Source organism: Electrona antarctica (genome assembly GCF_951216825.1).
Source record: "Electrona antarctica genome assembly, contig: scaffold_123, whole genome shotgun sequence".
NCBI lineage: Eukaryota > Metazoa > Chordata > Actinopteri > Myctophiformes > Myctophidae > Electrona > Electrona antarctica.
The window spans coordinates 65,594-83,930 of record NW_027638227.1 but is presented as its reverse complement, the minus strand read 5'-3'; the positions used below and the strand labels follow the sequence as shown (position 1 = coordinate 83,930).

General features: G+C 43.0%; 1 protein-coding gene across 5 annotated transcripts in view; it reads right to left on the bottom strand.

Moving 5' to 3' along the window:
* The window catches only part of LOC306918267 (zinc finger protein 536-like), a 51,739-nt gene extending 35,302 nt beyond the window's left edge, over positions 1-16,437 (bottom strand). For 4 of the 5 annotated variants that reach the window (XM_079531138.1, XM_079531141.1, XM_079531140.1 and 1 more), the window contains exon 1: positions 16,170-16,437. The gene's annotated coding sequence lies outside the window, so the exon portion shown is untranslated. Of the gene's footprint in view, positions 1-9,730; positions 9,777-16,169 lie in introns of those variants that run through there. The other variant, XM_079531139.1, reaches the window with a different exon arrangement.
* Between the last annotated feature and the right edge of the window lie 1,900 nt (positions 16,438-18,337).

Here is an 18,337-nt window from a genome sequence, read left to right as displayed (position 1 = left end):
TATGTTACTCTCAACTTCCGCCGCTCGCATGAATGCAGACCAGCCTCTCCTCTTTAGCGTAAATAAAAAGAACGTTTTTGCTACTCACCAAAACAAAGGCGGGTCGTGTCATTAGAAAGCCTACTTTCCTTAGTGGACGCACTCTGAGCCTCCCACCACACGTATAAACTGTACTTTTTGGCCAAAAGGGGATTTTGTTTCCACCGGAAAAAAAATACTTTTAGTTACTCCACTGCGCCCTCTACCGATATTGCCCAGAGAATTGCCTCATAGAGAATATTTTTCCTCCGGTGAGAAAAAATCCCTTTCTGGCCAAAAAGTACAGTTTATACGTGTGGTGGGGGGCTCAGAGTGCGTTGGCCCGATCCATGCCAAACTTTGCGCACACACTCCCTGGATGCCAACGACGAACCTCTGCCCCAAATATTCCTCAACGGCCTGTGATAGCGCCACCATGAGGCCGATTTAGGCAAAACACATTTCTGTAGATAACTCGTAAACATTTTATCCATACATCACACAATTCGGTATACACTATCTCCATAGTCATGTGATCAACACAGATCTGCACAATGTCCCATCTTCCATCCTGTTTGGCTAAGATTGGCTTCCAAAGCTCACATGATTGGTCCGTTTCGAACAAAATGCCACAAATCACAAACACTGTGTCCAATTTCCATGAAATTATACACGCACATTTCTACTAGGCCGAGGACGACATGCCACTATTTTTTTCCCAAATCAGCCTCACGGTGGCGCTATAACAGGCCAATTCCTGTTTTTACCTATAACTGCATCGACAACTTATGTATGTGCACTCCCTAGAGGCCATGGAAAACATTTTCCCTGCATCCCTCCACATCTGCCGGTTATAGCGCCACCATGAGGCCGATTTCTGCAAAACCCATTGTTTATGTAGTCGCACAGATTTCATCCAAATCTCACGCAAATCGGTACACATGATCTCTGTAGTCATGTGATCAAGACGAGCCTGTTGGATTTCTCAGATTCTACACTGATTAGCTAAGATTGCCTTCCAAAGTTTTCAGGAGTAGCCCGTTTTGTACAAAATGCTGCACAGTCCTGCTCATCCAGAATTCTATCCTCAGAGATGCTATGAGTGATCTGGCTCTGCATTTCCTCAACAAAATGAAGACAATTGTTGCAAGAAACAAACAAACAAAAATACATTTATATTACTCCTAAACATTTTGCCAAACATCGCACACACTCCTATCGTCCTGGTGGAGACCTGTGCCCAGAAGGGCACTTTTTCTAGTTAATAGTAATGTTATGTTTAGGTTTAGGGTTTGGGGTAGGGTCAGTAATGTTATGTTTAGGTTTGGGGTTTGGGGTAGGGTTAGTAATAGTAATGTTATGTTTAGGGTTAGGGTTAGTAATAGTAATGTTATGTTTAGGGTTAGGGTTAGTAATAGTAATGTCCGACATAGCGTACATGTTCACCTGTGGCTTTGTGTGGTGCCACTCAAAGTGACTACTGGGCTGGGCTTGCTGGATGCATGTTCCAACCCCTAGGCCTAGTATGTCTGTCAGAAGATGTTGAGGGGTGATTTCACCCGCATGCGTATTTGGGGCATGTATGTTGTTTTAGGCAAAAGTAAACATTTCCAAAAGATTTTTAAAAAAATAGCTAAAATAACAGATCCACAGTACAGGCTCACAACACGTACATCAGCTATTTGTTGTTTTGTTTTGTTTTTTAATAGGGCTATATAACTATAACCTACAAGAGGAAGAGTACATGCATCATGCATGTCACAAAAAACCACAAGGTAGTTTGAAATATCCCCTAGCAGAGCAAATTTCTCTGTAACGTATTGTACATTTCATCATACGGTAAGTAAGTCAATGAAAAACTCATAGTCATGCACATACAGTACTGATTCATCCAGCCACCCACCCTCCCACCACCCTCCCACCCTCCACCCGCACACACCCAGTCACCCTCCCACCACCCTCCCACCCACCACCACCACCACCCCACCACCCGCACACACCCAGTCAGCCTGTTGGCTGTCCTGTCAAGAGTTGAGGCACTGGTAGAAGGCAGAGGGCAGTGGTAACACAGCTGGCCACCATGACCCAGACAGAAGATAACACACCCATACACTCTGACAGCCGGATTAATGAAACCCTATAGGAGCTTCACTGTGGACCCCCCACTCCCTCCCCACCCACCCACACCCACACCCCCCAAAAAAAAAATCCTGACGGAGACAAAATAGTCTCACCAGCGCCATTCATTACTGGAGGAGCACACAGCGCAGAAACAGCACACACAGCGCTGACAAACTGGCTCCTCATGAGTAATAGCCAAAGAACTCATAAAGGAACACATACACACACACGTTGTGGTCGCCGTAAATCTATGCCACTCTTTTTTAGAACTATCAAAATCCGCCGTGTTCCCTGTAAAAATAAATCTGTGTGTGTGTGTGTGTGTGTGTGCGTGCGTGCGTGCGTGCGTGCGTGCGTGCGTGCGTGCGTGCGTGCTTGCGTGCGTGCGTGCGTGCGCGCACACACACAGTACACAGCCTTCATCTTCGGGGGTGTCAGCTATTATACATTTGGGGGGGTAAAAACAATTCTTTTGAATCATTTTGTTCTGTATAATAATGCACATTAAGCGGCTATGAGCACAATGGCTGCTAGGGGACAGTACCACACACAACACAAGCAACAGAGAAGCATTCAGATAGCCGGGACTGCGTATGCAATGCCAGGCTGTGTGGGCACCTGTGACACTTATTTTCACTTCCAATTTTTCTATGAAAAATAACGTGGGTCATATTTAAACAAGAAATGATGACATAGTCATATTATTACCAGCAGCTTTTATATATATTTGCGGCGGTGGTGGTCCACAGTAAAAAAATAGAAGATCTACAAGCTCCCAACGTGTCGAGATATGAATATGAATGATGCGTTGTGAGCTTGTAGATAGGCTATTTTTACAATTTTTTATTTTTTATTTTATTATATATTTTGTGAAGGAATGGTTTTGGTCATACAAGGTTTCCACCTGACAATATTGTTCTGTATCAGTATCTGTCAGTTTGATCAGATCCATTCATATTGGCTACTATGACTGCCTATGAATTCCACAGGCCTGGGTATACAACGTGCACACAAGTGAGTTGTCTCTGTTGCGCACCGAGAACGACTGTCGTGATTCTGTCATGATTGTAACAGCTTCAAACTTCCCAGTTAGATTTGACACGCACAGGCTGTCGGTATTGTTGACAGGTTTGGCAGGGATAAAGAAGTCCCGCAGTAGCCTGCGTGGGGGTCCGCTGGTACAGGCTGCGGAGTTCGGCGCGGGGCAGCGGGGGTCCGCGGTTGTATGCGCGGGGGTCCGCGGGTACAGGCTGCGGAGTTCAGCGTGGGGCAGCGGGGGTCCGCGGTTGTATGCGTGGGGGTCCGCGAGTACAGTGACTGAGACTCAAATGTGTTACTGTCTGTTACCCATTAAATCTGTGGGTCTGTTGCTGACGTCAGTGACATAGAGTCTGTGGGGGCCGGGGGGCCAGGGCCCCCATGAGGAATTGGACCAGGGATCTCGGCCCCCATGAGGAATTGGACCTGAATATATATTCGCCTCGGTTCGTCCCGTTTGTGCCGCATCAGGTCGCGCCCGTTCGCGCAATTATCGTCTTGCATTGACTTTGTATGTAATCGCGCCGCTCTAACCATCCAAGTCTGGCACCTTAACACGTCTGTTTTCCTCATTGTCCAGGGGGCACGGGCCCCCATGAGGATTATGAAAACTATTCGTCCCTGGCTGACGTTACGCCAATTTTTAGCGGCGCTCCACGGTTATGCTCAAATCAGTGCCCCTAAAGAATTCTGAGGCAACATGGCTGGAGACGAGGCAGCCAATCAGAACTGCTTAACTTTTTGAGGCACATTTCCCATGCACTTGTCCGGAGCACAAGCACACACAAATACATCAACGGTTCTACAACATGAAATTCAACTTTTCAAATTTGTTTGGTGTTTTTTGTGCTTCCCTGTGTTTTCTATCCCCACAAATACGTAATTTTGAACAATCAGGCCTTCTCATCATAAAGGGGCTTTTATGGAAACTGCTCTCAGGAACAGCTCAACTGATCTCGTCGTACGCGTGATTTAATCTGTGTCACCCTACTTTGTATATTCAAATTCCTCCTCCTCTTCAGTCTTCAGTTCCTAATTTGCATCAGCACTTTGTTTACAATGTCCGCCATTGTTGATTTTCCAAGCTGGCATAGAATGGCAACAAGGCTGGGTTTATCTAGCATCAGTATTATAATGACTCAAAGATTAAATCATTTGCATATCAGCGCCCCCACCACTTCAGGACGTTGTGGCCAAAACTGCTTCAGAAGCCAGAAAGAAACTAGAAATGCACTCTGGCGAGTGCCTACTTGCTTGTTGCACACAAGTAGGCCATCAATGGCCTACTAGTGCAGGGGTTCTCAACCCGTGGGTCGCGACCCATCGTGGGGGCGCCAAATTATTTTGGGGGGTCCCCAAATTATTTTCAAAAAAATAAAAAATAAATAAAATAACTTTTTTTTTCTTGCAACTGAATGGCTTGAAAGTGGAAATGAAGAGTTTACATATAGTACACATAGTACATGCATACACCTTCCCTAATGATTATATCTGGTTTCAGTATTTATTTATGGTGTATTGTTTATAGAGACAGATATATTAAGGTTATTGTAGCAGTAAATTTATATTGGGGGTCGGGAGGGGGTGGGGCGGGGGGTCCCGAGACATTGCCAAAGCATTTCCGGGGGTCCCCGGCCAAAAACGTTGAGATCCCCTGTACTAGTGCACAAGCAGGTACTGGTGACGTATATGTTGATCAGTGTCGGGTGGATTAAAGGAAATGCCTCTATGTATATGTAATTTGTAAGTTGATTAGCGGTATACTGTGGTTACTTTGCGTATGTATCGTAGCAGCATATGACGTCAGGGTATACTGGTATAACTAGCTCTCAATGATGACGTAATAAAGATGTGGATTAAAGGACCCAATGCCAGAGTGTAATTGGTTTTCGATGGTGACGTAATGACGATATGTTTTAGTGTCGGGAGGATTAAAGGTAATGCCCATATGTATACATGTATGTAATCTGACACCACTGCCATATCAAGCACAAGTAGTCATTACGTCATACGCTGGCACGGCACATACGCATCGAACATCAGTTTACATTCACATTTCAGTTTACAAGTTTTGGTGTTAGCATTATGTTATGCTTTAGCTATTGAAAAATAGCAGATCTACAAGCTCATAGCGCTCATGAACCAGTATTTAATGTGTAAAATCTATTTTATTTACATTGGAATGAATGAGCCCGGCTGGAAAGTGTCCAAGTAGGAGTGTCTAAGTGGGTGAGGGCGGGGCTTAGCTAAAGGTGAAATATGTGCCCCATGCATTTGTGCTTCCCAAAGAAAGTGTTGATACATTCAGTCCTGCACTCATTCAGGGCCCCAGGCTCTGAGAGACTCATTCAGGGCCCCAGGCTCTGAGAGACTCATTCAGGGCTCCAGGCTCTGAGAGACTCATTCAGGGCTCCAGGCTCTGAGAGACTCATTCAGGGCTCCAGGCTCTGAGAGACTCATTCAGGGCCCCAGGCTCTGAGAGACTCATTCAGGGCTCCAGGCTCTGAGAGACTCATTCAGGGCCCCAGGCTCTGAGAGACTCATTCAGGGCCCCAGGCTCTGAGAGACTCATTCAGGGCTCCAGGCTCTGAGAGACTCATTCAGGGCCCCAGGCTCTGAGAGACTCATTCAGGGCCCCAGGCTCTGAGAGACTCATTCAGGGCCCCAGGCTCTGAGAGACTCATTCAGGGCCCCAGGCTCTGAGAGACTCATTCAGGGCCCCAGGCTCTGAGAGACTCATTCAGGGCTCCAGGCTCTGAGAGACTCATTCAGGGCTCCAGGCTCTGAGAGACTCATTCAGGGCTCCAGGCTCTGAGAGACTCATTCAGGGCCCCAGGCTCTGAGAGACTCATTCAGGGCCCCAGGCTCTGAGAGACTCATTCAGGGCCCCTCATTCAGGGCCCCTCATTCAGGGCCCCAGGCTCTGAGAGACTCATTCAGGGCCCCAGGCTCTGAGAGACTCATTCAGGGCCCCAGGCTCTGAGAGACTCATTCAGGGCCCCTCATTCAGGGCCCCTCATTCAGGGCTCTGAGAGAATGTTGTCAGTGTGCAGCTCGTGGAAAAGTGGAGATATTTTACTAAATATATGTTTTATGCCAGAACTTTCAAATCGATATTTAAACTAATGACGGCATGCACTTTCTCAATAGATCAGGGCTGTCTATTTGTTGAATAGCGGATCGTTTTTTTAACTCGTATTCTTGATTTGATTTTAAAACATGTTTTAAATGTTTTATGTAATTGTCAAGTCATAAGATTGATCGCTCGTTTAGCACAAAGAAAGGCGTGATGATGGCCAGTAGCCATTTAAAATAAATAAATAAGTTATGTAGGCTAGTTCTTTCCTTTGAAAGTAATGAAACAAGCCACAGAATAACACATATTTCAGTTTTCCTGAAACGGAATGGCGGACAACAATAATGTAAAGGTGATTATGTATGTATGTATGTATGTATGTATGTATGTATGTATGTATGTATGTATTTTTGAGTGGTGCAAACCACTCAGACAACCAGCTTTGTCTGTACTCGTGTATGTACCCGTGTACCTGTATGTGGCCCCACGCACAGGTGAGCATGGTTGCTATGGTTAGTGTGTGACGTCACTGCACCACTCAGTTCACACGGGTGTTTTTTTTAAAGGGGGGCTTTTTAGTAAAATTCAAGTCTACAACACCTTCTGATAATTTAAATCCAAAGTAAGGTTACCAGTGAATAGCAACCTGCCTATTCACTGGGGACTATGCAAGGCAGGGGCGTCCACCCTCCTGAGTCCAAGTTAGACTAGACCGCATACCTAATGTATGCATGTATGTATGTGTACTTATGTATGTATGTTATGTGCATAGTTATGTATGTACATATCGTCTTTGTCGGGCAGAAAAACCTGTGTTCCAATGGATCTGTAGATATATCATATAGTCAATGGATCTGTAGATATATCATAACCTGTGTTCCAATGGATCTGTAGATATATCATAACCTGTGTTCCAATGGATCTGTAGATATATCATAACCTGTGTTCCAATGGATCTGTAGATATATCATATAGTCACAACCTGTGTTCCAATGGATCTGTAGATATATCATATAGTCACAACCTGTGTTCCAATGGATCTGTAGATATATCATATAGTCACAACCTGTGGTTACGAGTCTCCTGAGGTCTCTAGCAGTGCAGGTCAATATTGAAGTATGAGAACATATAAATATGATGTTGCACACTGTCCTGTCGCTTGAAAGCTCTCTCATATCTCTGCTGTCGGGAGGGAACCTCATAACTCCAAAATGTTCATTTTTCAGGAAATGAAAAATATACATTTTTCAGGAAATTATGAAAACCGTATATTTTTAAAACAAAGCAATACAGCCTCATCAACGTTGGTGTTGTGACTTTATATATTGTCAATTACTTCCATGAGAGGAGGAGAGGTGGTGGTGGAGTTAGTTGCTTTAGCAGACATTTTGAGGGTCCAATGGAGTTAGTTTTGTCCAAAGCACTTTTTTACTACTTTCCATTTAATTGGTTCAATATTTTCGAAACAACACACAGACGTAAAGGGTGTTCAATAGCACTGATTTATGAAACAACACACAGACGTAAAGGGTGTTCAATAGCACTGATTTATGCAAAAAAAAAAACCTCAAAAATGGAGTTATGAGGTTTCCTCCCGACAGCAACGATTACAGGTACATACTCATAATACACGCACGCACACGCGCACGCGCACACACACACACACACACACACACACACACACACACACACACACACACACACACACACACACACACACACGCACAAATAACTTATTTTGAATAGCCATTGTGTAAACAGTTGCTCTTGTTTGCACTGACCACCTGTTCTTTCTGGACCCAAACGCAGCACTGGCGTGTGATGGGATGTTCTAACAGTGAGTGCTGCTGGGTAGAAGGCTCCATCAGATGGCTGGGCCCTGCAGGGTAGCGAGCATCTCCACTAGCGCTCGCTCACAACTCAAAGAACTCCACATCGCCATGACATATGTCTCTTTCTCCAAAAGGAAGCATTTCAAGGAAAGCATTGACTGCTTAAATGAAAATAATGTTTCCAGCGTGTCATCTTAACGCCTCATTTGCATGCTATGAACGAGCTGCAGTGATTTTGATGATATTTTATTTGATGTATTTTATTTTCTATTTTATTTCGCACTTATTTTGTTTTTTTCGAAACATATACCGAGCTGCCCAAAAAACTATCAATCTGTCTCATTTTTTTCAATCAGTTGCTAAAGCACTCTGAGGCACTAAAACAAAAGTCATTAACCCATTTAAACCTGAGCTCAATTCTAAAAAATGTCTTTAAAATCCTGAAATACCTCATGTTTCTATGTCAGTGGTGCTCAACCTTTTTCCTGTCAAGGACCCCCAGAATTATCTGTATTTGGCCGCCGACCCCCATCTGAAAATATGCTGTTTTGAGTTAAAAGCGTTTGCTCTGAAAGAATATATATTCAAAGATTTGTGCCGCATTTTCACGATTAAAAAAAAATAGCTAAAGTATAACATAATGCTTAGTTAAAACACCAAAAGGGGTTCCCGTTCAGAATGGATTAAACGAGTCATCACAAAATCACAGCAGGGGTCTGGTAATGCCACTTACAGTATCTCATTAAGCTATGGCATCTACAGGAAAGAGAAAAAAAACAACAACAAAACAAAGAGCATAATCCAAGGCACATTAACTTGGCTGATAATTCAATGAACTCTCATTTATTTGGCAGCCATGTTGCCCTTTTTAGAGTCACTACTCATAAGATCTCTCTCTCTCTCTCTTGTCTCCCCCTCTATCATTCTATCCATCTCTTTCTCTCCTTCTCTCCAACCCATCTCTCTCTCTCTCTCTCTCTCTCTCTCTCTCTCTCTCGTCTCCCCCTCTATCATTCTATCCATCTCTTTCTCTCCCCCTTCTCTCTCTGTCTCTGTCTCTGTCTCTGTCTCTGTCTCTCTCTCTCTCTCTCTCTCTCTCCCGTCTCTCTCTAACTAAAACAACACAACATCCACCATTAGGCAACGGGGGTACCGGCATAATTAGAAAATGACTTCCTTTGCAATCCTAGCTAAGTAGTTTACACACTGTAATTACAGGGACAAAATCATCTTTTCATCATTTCAGTGATTGAGCTCATCAGCCCAGTAGGATCTCCGGCAACATCTGGGCTATAAGAGAATTAGCTTTTAGTGTTGCGGGCCTTACACAGTGGCAGGCATCGCAGCGTGCACACCGGCCGTGACCATGATGAACTGCTCCGACATCACTTTTTGGCTTCTTCTTATTAGATTGTGCATTAGCTCAAAAAGCCAGATCATTCCGTCGGTCCCTGAGGAGTGTTTCCATAAGTTTAAAAAAAAAATCCAACCTAATTGTACTCGAACAGAGAGCTATTCAGGAGGACATTTTCACCACACTTATCTAAAATTCCAATACTGCCAAAAAGTCATGGAGATGTCTTCCTCCCCCTTTAGCCCCGGTACACTCCTCCTGCGGAGTGAATTAAAAACATTGAAGACTGACCTTGTAGTAACACAACAACATGGCTTTTCATGGAGCACCCTTGTTTTTCTCATTTTCTCTGCGTTGCCCTCTGCCATGACTTTCTACCAAACACATGTGGGAGACGGTCGGTGGTGAAGAGCTTTTCTCTGTCCATTCCGTGGAAGAGGCGCTCTGTCTGTGTGTTGGCAACAGAGGCAAGAGTTTAATGTGGCAGCTGTTGTTAGCCTCGTGGATTTTCACTAATCACTCTCTCCTGATTGCTCTGATGAGTGTATGCTGCTCTTAACCCATTTTGGCCTGACGTCGAAATTTAAAAAAATGTCTTCTAAATCATGACAGTTTTCTGGACAACCTTATGTTTCTGTATCAGTGGTGCTCAATATTTCATGTCAAGGACCCCAAAAATTATATGTAATATGCCTCCGCCCCCCCCATCTGAAAATATGTTCTTCCAGGGACTCCCCAGAAGCAAAGATTTGAGTTAAAATGTTCACTCTGTAAGTCTGTAATAATATATATTCAAAGATTTGAGGCACATTTTCACGATTTAAAAAAAATAGCAGACCTACAAGAACTTGTAGATCTGCTATTTTTCAATAGTTAAAACACCAAAAGGGGTTCCCGCCCAAAATCGGTTAAATAATCAACCCACGATGGAAGGCATTTTTTTCATCTTCTTCTTTCAAAATAATTATCATCATCTCCCTAAGTAGTGCAGCTGCACCCGCCTGCAATAATTACAAATAGAGCATGGCGCCTTCTCTCGTCACTTACAACCACTTATTATTAGAGATAACGCTAATTGGCGCGCTGGTCGTTTGGGTGGGTGGGTGGGGGGGGGGGGGGGGTCAATCCTTCATGGAGTTCATGAAAAAAAAATACAAAAAAAAAAACCTCCCCCACCTCGAAAGTTACGGTACATCTGAGATCTTATAGCCAAGGCGTGGTATTAAACTGTGTGCTGAGGAGACACACTGATAATCTGAGCTGGGAGAGGAGCAGATCTCATATTATCAGGACCTCCATCCCCCCCCAACCCAACCCACCGCCTCCCGCCCACCCACCCACCCCCCCCAACCCCTCCTGGTATCAGGCTGGCAGACACAATTAACGTTTTCATAAAAACAATTCCCTGCCTCCGATAGTCCAATGTAATTTGTTTTCCATCTCTGTTCATTAATCATTGTTTAAATCGGTGAGCCGTCCCCTCCACTCTCTCTCTCTCTCTGCCATCTGCACTCAGCTGTGTTACAGATATGACACCTTCCCCCCTTAATCCAATTTGGGCGGGAACCCCTTTTGGTGTTAGTATAATGTTATGCTTTAGCTATTGAAAAATAGCAGATCTACAAGCTCATAGCTCGCCACTCGGTGGCGCGATATGAGCTTGTAGGTCTGCTATTTTTGAAGAATCGTGAAAAGTGACATGAAAGTGTTTGAGAACGACTGACATAGAAACATAGCTTTTTCAAGAAAACAGTCAGGATTTAGAAGACATTTACAGAATCATTCCCAGGTCAAAATGGGTTAATGGGAGCTGACAGCCAGGAGAACAAGGTCTGCTGGTGGAATGGCTTCCTGAACGCACACCCGGCCTCCACGCCATGTCCTGCCAGCAGGTGGATGTACAGGTTATATACTGGTTTCTGATTAAACTGACACTATAACACTATATCCTTGCTGTTGGGCAGAAACCTCTTTTCTCCGTATTTTAACTTTGTGCTTTTGTTCCCCGTAAATGAATGCCCCGCTTGATCATCATACTACAGCATCACATACAAGCATAAAAAGTAGCAGATCTCCACGAGCTTGAAAAGCTTGAAGTGGCATGTTTTCAGCTTGTAGATCTGCTATTTTTGAATTATGGCCGATTCATACAAGTCGGTTCGGCTCTGTAGAGCCTACAATGTGACGTCATTTGAGGTTCGGGGGGGGCGGGTACCGTTCTAAAGTCGGCTCTTCGGTGCTACTGAAAATTTCTGACGAGCCAAGATCATTTCGGCACTACAGCGCCGAAACAGTGGTAAAATAGGAGTATGAATCGGCCCTTAGACTCCTGAAAAGTAACAGTTTTGGACATATGATATAGTATTATATTATCATTATGTTGAAGTGATTAATCAAAGACTAGTAACTATGTTGTGTTCATTTAACTTAGGGAGGCTGGGATTCGTTTTGGTTCGACCCCTGACCCCTGACCCCTGACTCACCAAAGCTACATGTCGAAGTATGCCTGAGCACACTGTGCTCTGTTAAAACCCATTTTGGGCGGGAACCCCTTTAGGTGTTAGCATTATGTTATGCTTTAGCTATTGAAAAATAGCAGATCTACAAGCTCATAGCGCGCCACCGAGTGGCGCGCTACGAGCTTGTAGGTCTGCAATTTTTTAAAAATCGAAGAACGACTGACATAGAAACATAGCTTTTTCAGAAAACTGTCAGGATGTAGAAGACATTTTTAGAATCTGATCTCAGGTCAAAATGGGTTAACTTAGGGAGGCTGGGATTCGTTTTGGTTCGACCCCTGACTCGACAAAGCTATGTGTCGAAGTATGGCCTGAGCACACTGTGGGCTGTTAAAAGTGAAATACCCAGAATGTGGTTCGAAACAAAACCATGGAAGTACCGGCTAAAGCGCCAAAACGAATGATGCCGAGTCCTATAGTGCCAACTGCCAAGGATATTTTGGAATTAAAGGACCACTTCATATAATAGGTCCTCACTAATAATCATGAAAAAATGGCGCAATTTTTTCCTACTCGGTCTGTGTCTCATAGGAGGGCTGTGGGCAGTTCAGAAACCGTCTTCCAGTGACATCATCGATGGGGAATACAAGCTAATAGAAACTGCAGGCTTTCTAGTCCTGAAAAGTTGCAATGCGAAAATGGAAGCCATCGTTCTCACGATAATGAAAATCTAAACATTTTTGTAAAAAAATCTTGTTTAAAAAGAAATCTGCCTAATGATGATGTCACTGGAAGACGGTTTCTAAACTGCCCACAGCCCTCCTATGAGACACAGACTGAGTAGAAAAAAATCGTGCCATTTTATCATGATTATTAGTGAGGACCTATTATATGAAGATAGGTTGAAAAGTGGTGAAGTGGTCCTTTAAGCAATAACAGCATTGTCAGGAATTGTATGTATTAACTTTAAAATCGATATATAAGTATAGCTACATTTCCGGTGCTTGTGCCATTTTAGCATGCATGGGTGTCAGCCCTCAGGGACACTCACGGCTAAAAAACAACGCTTAGAGAAGTCAAAGAACACCTTCATGTGGAATGGATAATGTGAAAAATAGGGCCTATCAGTGAAAGATTATATCAAAAATAACTTTTGTTTAATTGAAAAAGTTACACAGTATGACTTTAACACTCATACATCACTATATATCCATAAACAAATGCCTAAAAACATACAGTGGCATCGTTAATTTTAAAAACACACAATAATGTTTTTCTCGTCTCCGACTAGATGTACTTCACAACAATGAACACTCAATTTGTTGAAGCTGTCGAGCTTTTCTTTTCTTTTCGTTTATTTTTTCCCCCACCCCTCTAGTTAAATTAGTGCAGCGTTCCTACAATATGCTATTGTTTTCCTGGAATTGGGAGCAAGGTTATTAATTATTCACTGTTGTGTTCTCATATGGGGGGGGGGGCTACGCTTTTCACCGTGTTGCCTCATAGCTCAAACACTTAGGGCCATGATGGTAGTCTGGCAAATTTCACGAGGCAACATCATAGAGATATTAATTATTGTCACGAGGCAGACACTCATGAGATCGACAAAACTTTCCTGAAGAGTTGGCAATGATTGAGCTTTTTACGGATCATCATGATTTTTAAAACCACCCAATATACTTGGTTCCCCACCACGGACCCCCATCTCAAAATATTTTGAATTTAGTGAAAGTAAAGATTTTAAAATAAATTTAAAAAAAATATATATATATATATATTCAAATTTGTCATTTGTCACAAAGTTTCAGGATTTTTGAATAGCCAACAAATGTGCTATATGACATGGATGCTTTCCCCAGTTTCAATAGGTTAAAACACAGTTCCTGGATTTCAACAGGCCACACGTCGTACACCAGAGGGGAAAACCAACTCACACAACTTTCACCTAGCTCGTGTTCAAAGTGATATTAAGCCTTATCCAAATAGCTTACACATTTTTGGGGATGGAAAATCCTACTTAATGTGGTTCGGAGGGTGCCAAAAAGTTCATCTGGCCTGTTGATTTGAGCATGGATTACAGATATTCAAATCATGTGCTTCATGTTCAAACAAGTGCTTCCATCAGGGGATAAAAGTTGCCAAGGAGAGCTTTTGTATGGTAAGCTGAGTGACTTTTCCTGCAGCAGAAAATAATGAGGAGGGGCTACACAACTGTGTTTAACCCATTTTGAGCGGGAACCCCTTTTGGTGTTAGCATTATGTTGTGCTATTGAAAAATAGCAGATCTACAAGCTCATAGCACGCCACCGAGTGGCGTGCTACGAGCTTGTAGGTCTGCTATTTTTGAAAAGTCGTGAAAATGTGCCGCAAATCTTTGAATATATATTTCAGAGCAAACATTTTTAACTAAAATATTGGCTTCTGGGGGGTCCCTGTAGTTCCGTGGCCCAATAAGGATAATTCTGGGGGTCCTTGACATGAAAAAGGTTGAGCACCACTGACACAGAAACATAGGTTTTTCAGAAAAATGTTAGGATTTAGAAGCCTTTTTTTTCATCGACCTCAGTCCAAAATGGGTTAATACACGCAGTAAAATCCTCAGTTTAAATTTTCCCATTTGTGAGGCTTGGAGTTAAATCAACCACTTGAACCCTAAAACTGCATCCGTATTCTGAGGGCAAACATTCAGCGTGGACTACAAGCTGCACAAAGCATAGCAGTATGACGTGTTGTGATGGGCTTGTAGATTGGCTATTGTTTTGTTTTTTTATAAATGTGGTCCATTAACTGTTCCTCATTTTTGCTGGGAACCCGCCTCAAGGACCCCTGGGGGACCCCGAACCCCACTTTGAAAACCACCTGTGAGCTTGTAGATCAGCTATTTTACTAGGCGAAGAGATTTGGTGTTGAGGGAAAAGGGACCCCAGTGAACTAAGTATACGGTTTAAGTAGATTTAGTATCACCTGTATTTATACGACCCGGTCAGTTTCCCAAGACGTCCACACCAGAAACAGTGTCCGTCCGTCCATCACACACCTTAGTTCCAATCACCAAACACATCCGACATTAAACGCTAAACTCGTGCTCTCTTTCTATTATTTCCTTTTTTGGGTTTCGTCTTTCCAAACAAGAAAGAAAGCAAGCCGCTCAGCAGCAGCAGCAGAAGTAAATGATGTGTACATTCAAAGCTGAATATTTCATGTTGATTGATCGCAGCCACTGCCACCCACCTGCTCTCCTCCTTCCCGTGCAGTCCCACAGGAGCTGGCAAGAGGAGAATTCAGTAATTGAGAAGAGCAGAGCATGGTCTCTCCTTGCTCACATATGACAGATGGGGCATCATCGCTTCAAAGGAGAGCATTTGGAAACAGGAGGAAGTAGGGTGTGGGTGTGGGGAGGGGGGTGGGGGGGCACAGAGGGTGAGGATGAGGGTTTTGGCTATACAACTAGATGCCACTCCACACACACACACACACACACACACACACACACACACACACACACACACACAGGTAGGCTACTGGTACTGATGGAGGGGACACCCTGTGCTATAGGATGAGGGGCACAAAACGGTTGTCATCTTAAAAGTGTAGCAACTTGCAGACACAGTATATGTGCCTAGGGAGTGTTTGACATTGTATATCTTGTAGCTCGGACTGTAGGCTGCAATCAATCAAATACAAATAACGCGATGACATTTTAATTCACAAACACAGTGAGTGACATCCTCTCCGAATTACACACACAGTCCTACTCCCAAATCTTTGGAACTATAAGGACCATGTGTTTTAATACAACCCCCCCAAACAAATTAGGAACCATTCACATTTTAAGAAGAGCATTATGTTATTATTAAACATATTCATCATTTTGATTTTAAGTAGTAGGTAAATGAATGCGCGTTGATTTCGAAACCACTTAATTCGAATAAAAAAAGCCTCTAATCAAACTGAGTGCTATCAGGTGGTACGTAGCCTAATGTAGCCTAGCTTATGTTCCATTGAGCGACTATATAGACAGTAAAAAAAAAAAAAAACGATTTTTAAAATATATAATTGGCTACCCATGATATGACAATGGATTATTTACGCCGCTCGCGCATATTACTTACTTTTCACCAGAAAAACAGCAGCAGCAGCTTTGGAACTGCTTGTGCAATGTTGCTCTTGAACTCCCTTTATAATCGTTAAAGTAGAATTAGACTCACTCTGAAAGTTATCCTCACTTCTACAGATACCTATAAAGTACACTATCACCATGATGTTCTTACCTGGGCGCTCCAGACGCAGCTCGGAGGACACGGAGTGACAGCTGGAGTTCCGTGACGAGCGGAGGCTGACAGACTATAATAAAACTGTAACGCTCTTGCTTTCTCATTAACGTCGACTTGGACTCCTGTCGCTTCCACTAACGCTACAGCGCATTCGTCAGAGAGGCATGCATGCCGCAGTGTGTTTTCACTAATAATCCCAGTTCAGTAAGTAAGCGGTAATGAAATCTTCCACACACAAAAAAATACTCAGTGATACTTCCACAATATCCCGAAGCGGTATGTCTCCCTCATCTGGCAGCTGGCGTGAAGTGGAATAGACGCCGCGTGCGTAAAATGCGCATTTGCGTCTCCAGGATGCGTGTGGTCTTATGTTCTTATGCAGCGTGCGTGCGTACATTATTATTATGCAGTTGCATGTAATAATGCCAGCCAGACAGCACATTCATGTTAAACAGCAACACATGGCAATATGCCCGTAAGCGCCACATACATTATTACCTTCTCTGCGTGCAGTGTTAAATGTATAATTGTAAATGTATATTTATTTTAATCTAAATGATAAGTGATAACCCTTAAGTACAAGATACTTAATATCACGAAGTATATTTACAAACGCAAGTGTGCTTGTTTGTTACTGGAATGGATGGCGATGACTCGTTCTTGTTCTTTCTTGCAGAGTTGCAGCCAAAAGTAGAGCATTCATGGCCCCAACATGATCAGACATATAGGAATAGGATTGTGTTCATGCTGACCAGTGCATTGTGAATATAGTCACGGGAACCACTTGTAGCTACTCTCAGCAGCTTGTCCCATGCAGGCCATAATACAGACAAGAGCTGTGGGTCAACAGCAGTGGTTCTCAAAGTGGGGTCACCCAGCCCCAGGGGTCCCTTGCTAAAACATAATATTGAAATTTGTATTTCCTTTAGAGGATAGCCCCTTGAGATATATCATCTCGTTTTAGAGGATAGCCCCTTGAGATATATCATCTCATTTTAGAGGGGGTCCTCGGGCACAACACAATGAATAGCCTACAGTACATAGACAAAACAATACATTAAACATGTCGACACAGAACAATACACTTACATCAACAAAACATAGATGCTCTCCAAACCACTCAAACACTACATCAAGACCAGAAGCAACTGCACTGAAACACCTAACAAAATACTAATAATAGTGATTCTAATAAAACTAAATTGTATTTCAAAAATCACACACAAGAGTCTGATTGCCCTGACTGACTTGCAATCATCGACTTGCAATCAGTCAGTGCAGTCAGTCACCCATGTGGTCACCTTGGGCGATGAACTCCTGATACTATTTAGACTGTTTCTCTGTGTTCAGTGCTGGTTCATAAGTAAGTGTAACGTTCTCTGTTGTTTTCCAGTGTACTGAGTTATGAGTCTCGTGAGTCCAGAGTTGGTGTCACTTAGTCCGCACTTTCGCATTGCATCACACATTAAGCAATATGACCAACAAGATATGCCAACTACTATAAAACAAAGGTCTCGGGTATCAAGATTTCGCAAACACACAGAGCTTTGATGTAAAGCCATGATTCACTTTAAGAAGAACTCGTGTCCCTATTCTGGGGCGAACATTCAATGAAAATAGAAGGTCTAGTCTACGTCTTATAGATCGGCTATTTTCAGAAAAGAGATTTGGTATGGAAAAACTTTTAAGATGTTAAAATGTTTCACACTACCAATCACATAATACAAATACAAAACAAAGCAAACTGACAGTAACCTAACAATACATTACCTCACAAAGCCCACAGGTATATATAGCACATACTGTGTAGTATATGACTTTCTGCAAACCATTTTGATGTTGGATCTATCAAGCATGCAGTTTAATCCATTCTTGGCGGGAACCCCTTTTGGTCTTAGCATTATGTTATGCTTTAGCTATTGAAAAATCGAAGAACGACTGACATAGAAACATAGCTTTTTCAGAAAACTGTCAGGATGTAGAAGACATTTTTAGAATCTGATCTCGGGTCAAAATGGGTTAATCCGGTAGTTTTGACACTTGGAAATATGAGTAACCTTTTTTTTCTCCCTCTCAGACCTGAGTACCTGTCTGGACAACAATGCCTGCTTGAAAACCCCATCATACAACTCTTAAAATCCCTCTTAATCCATTTTGACCTGAGA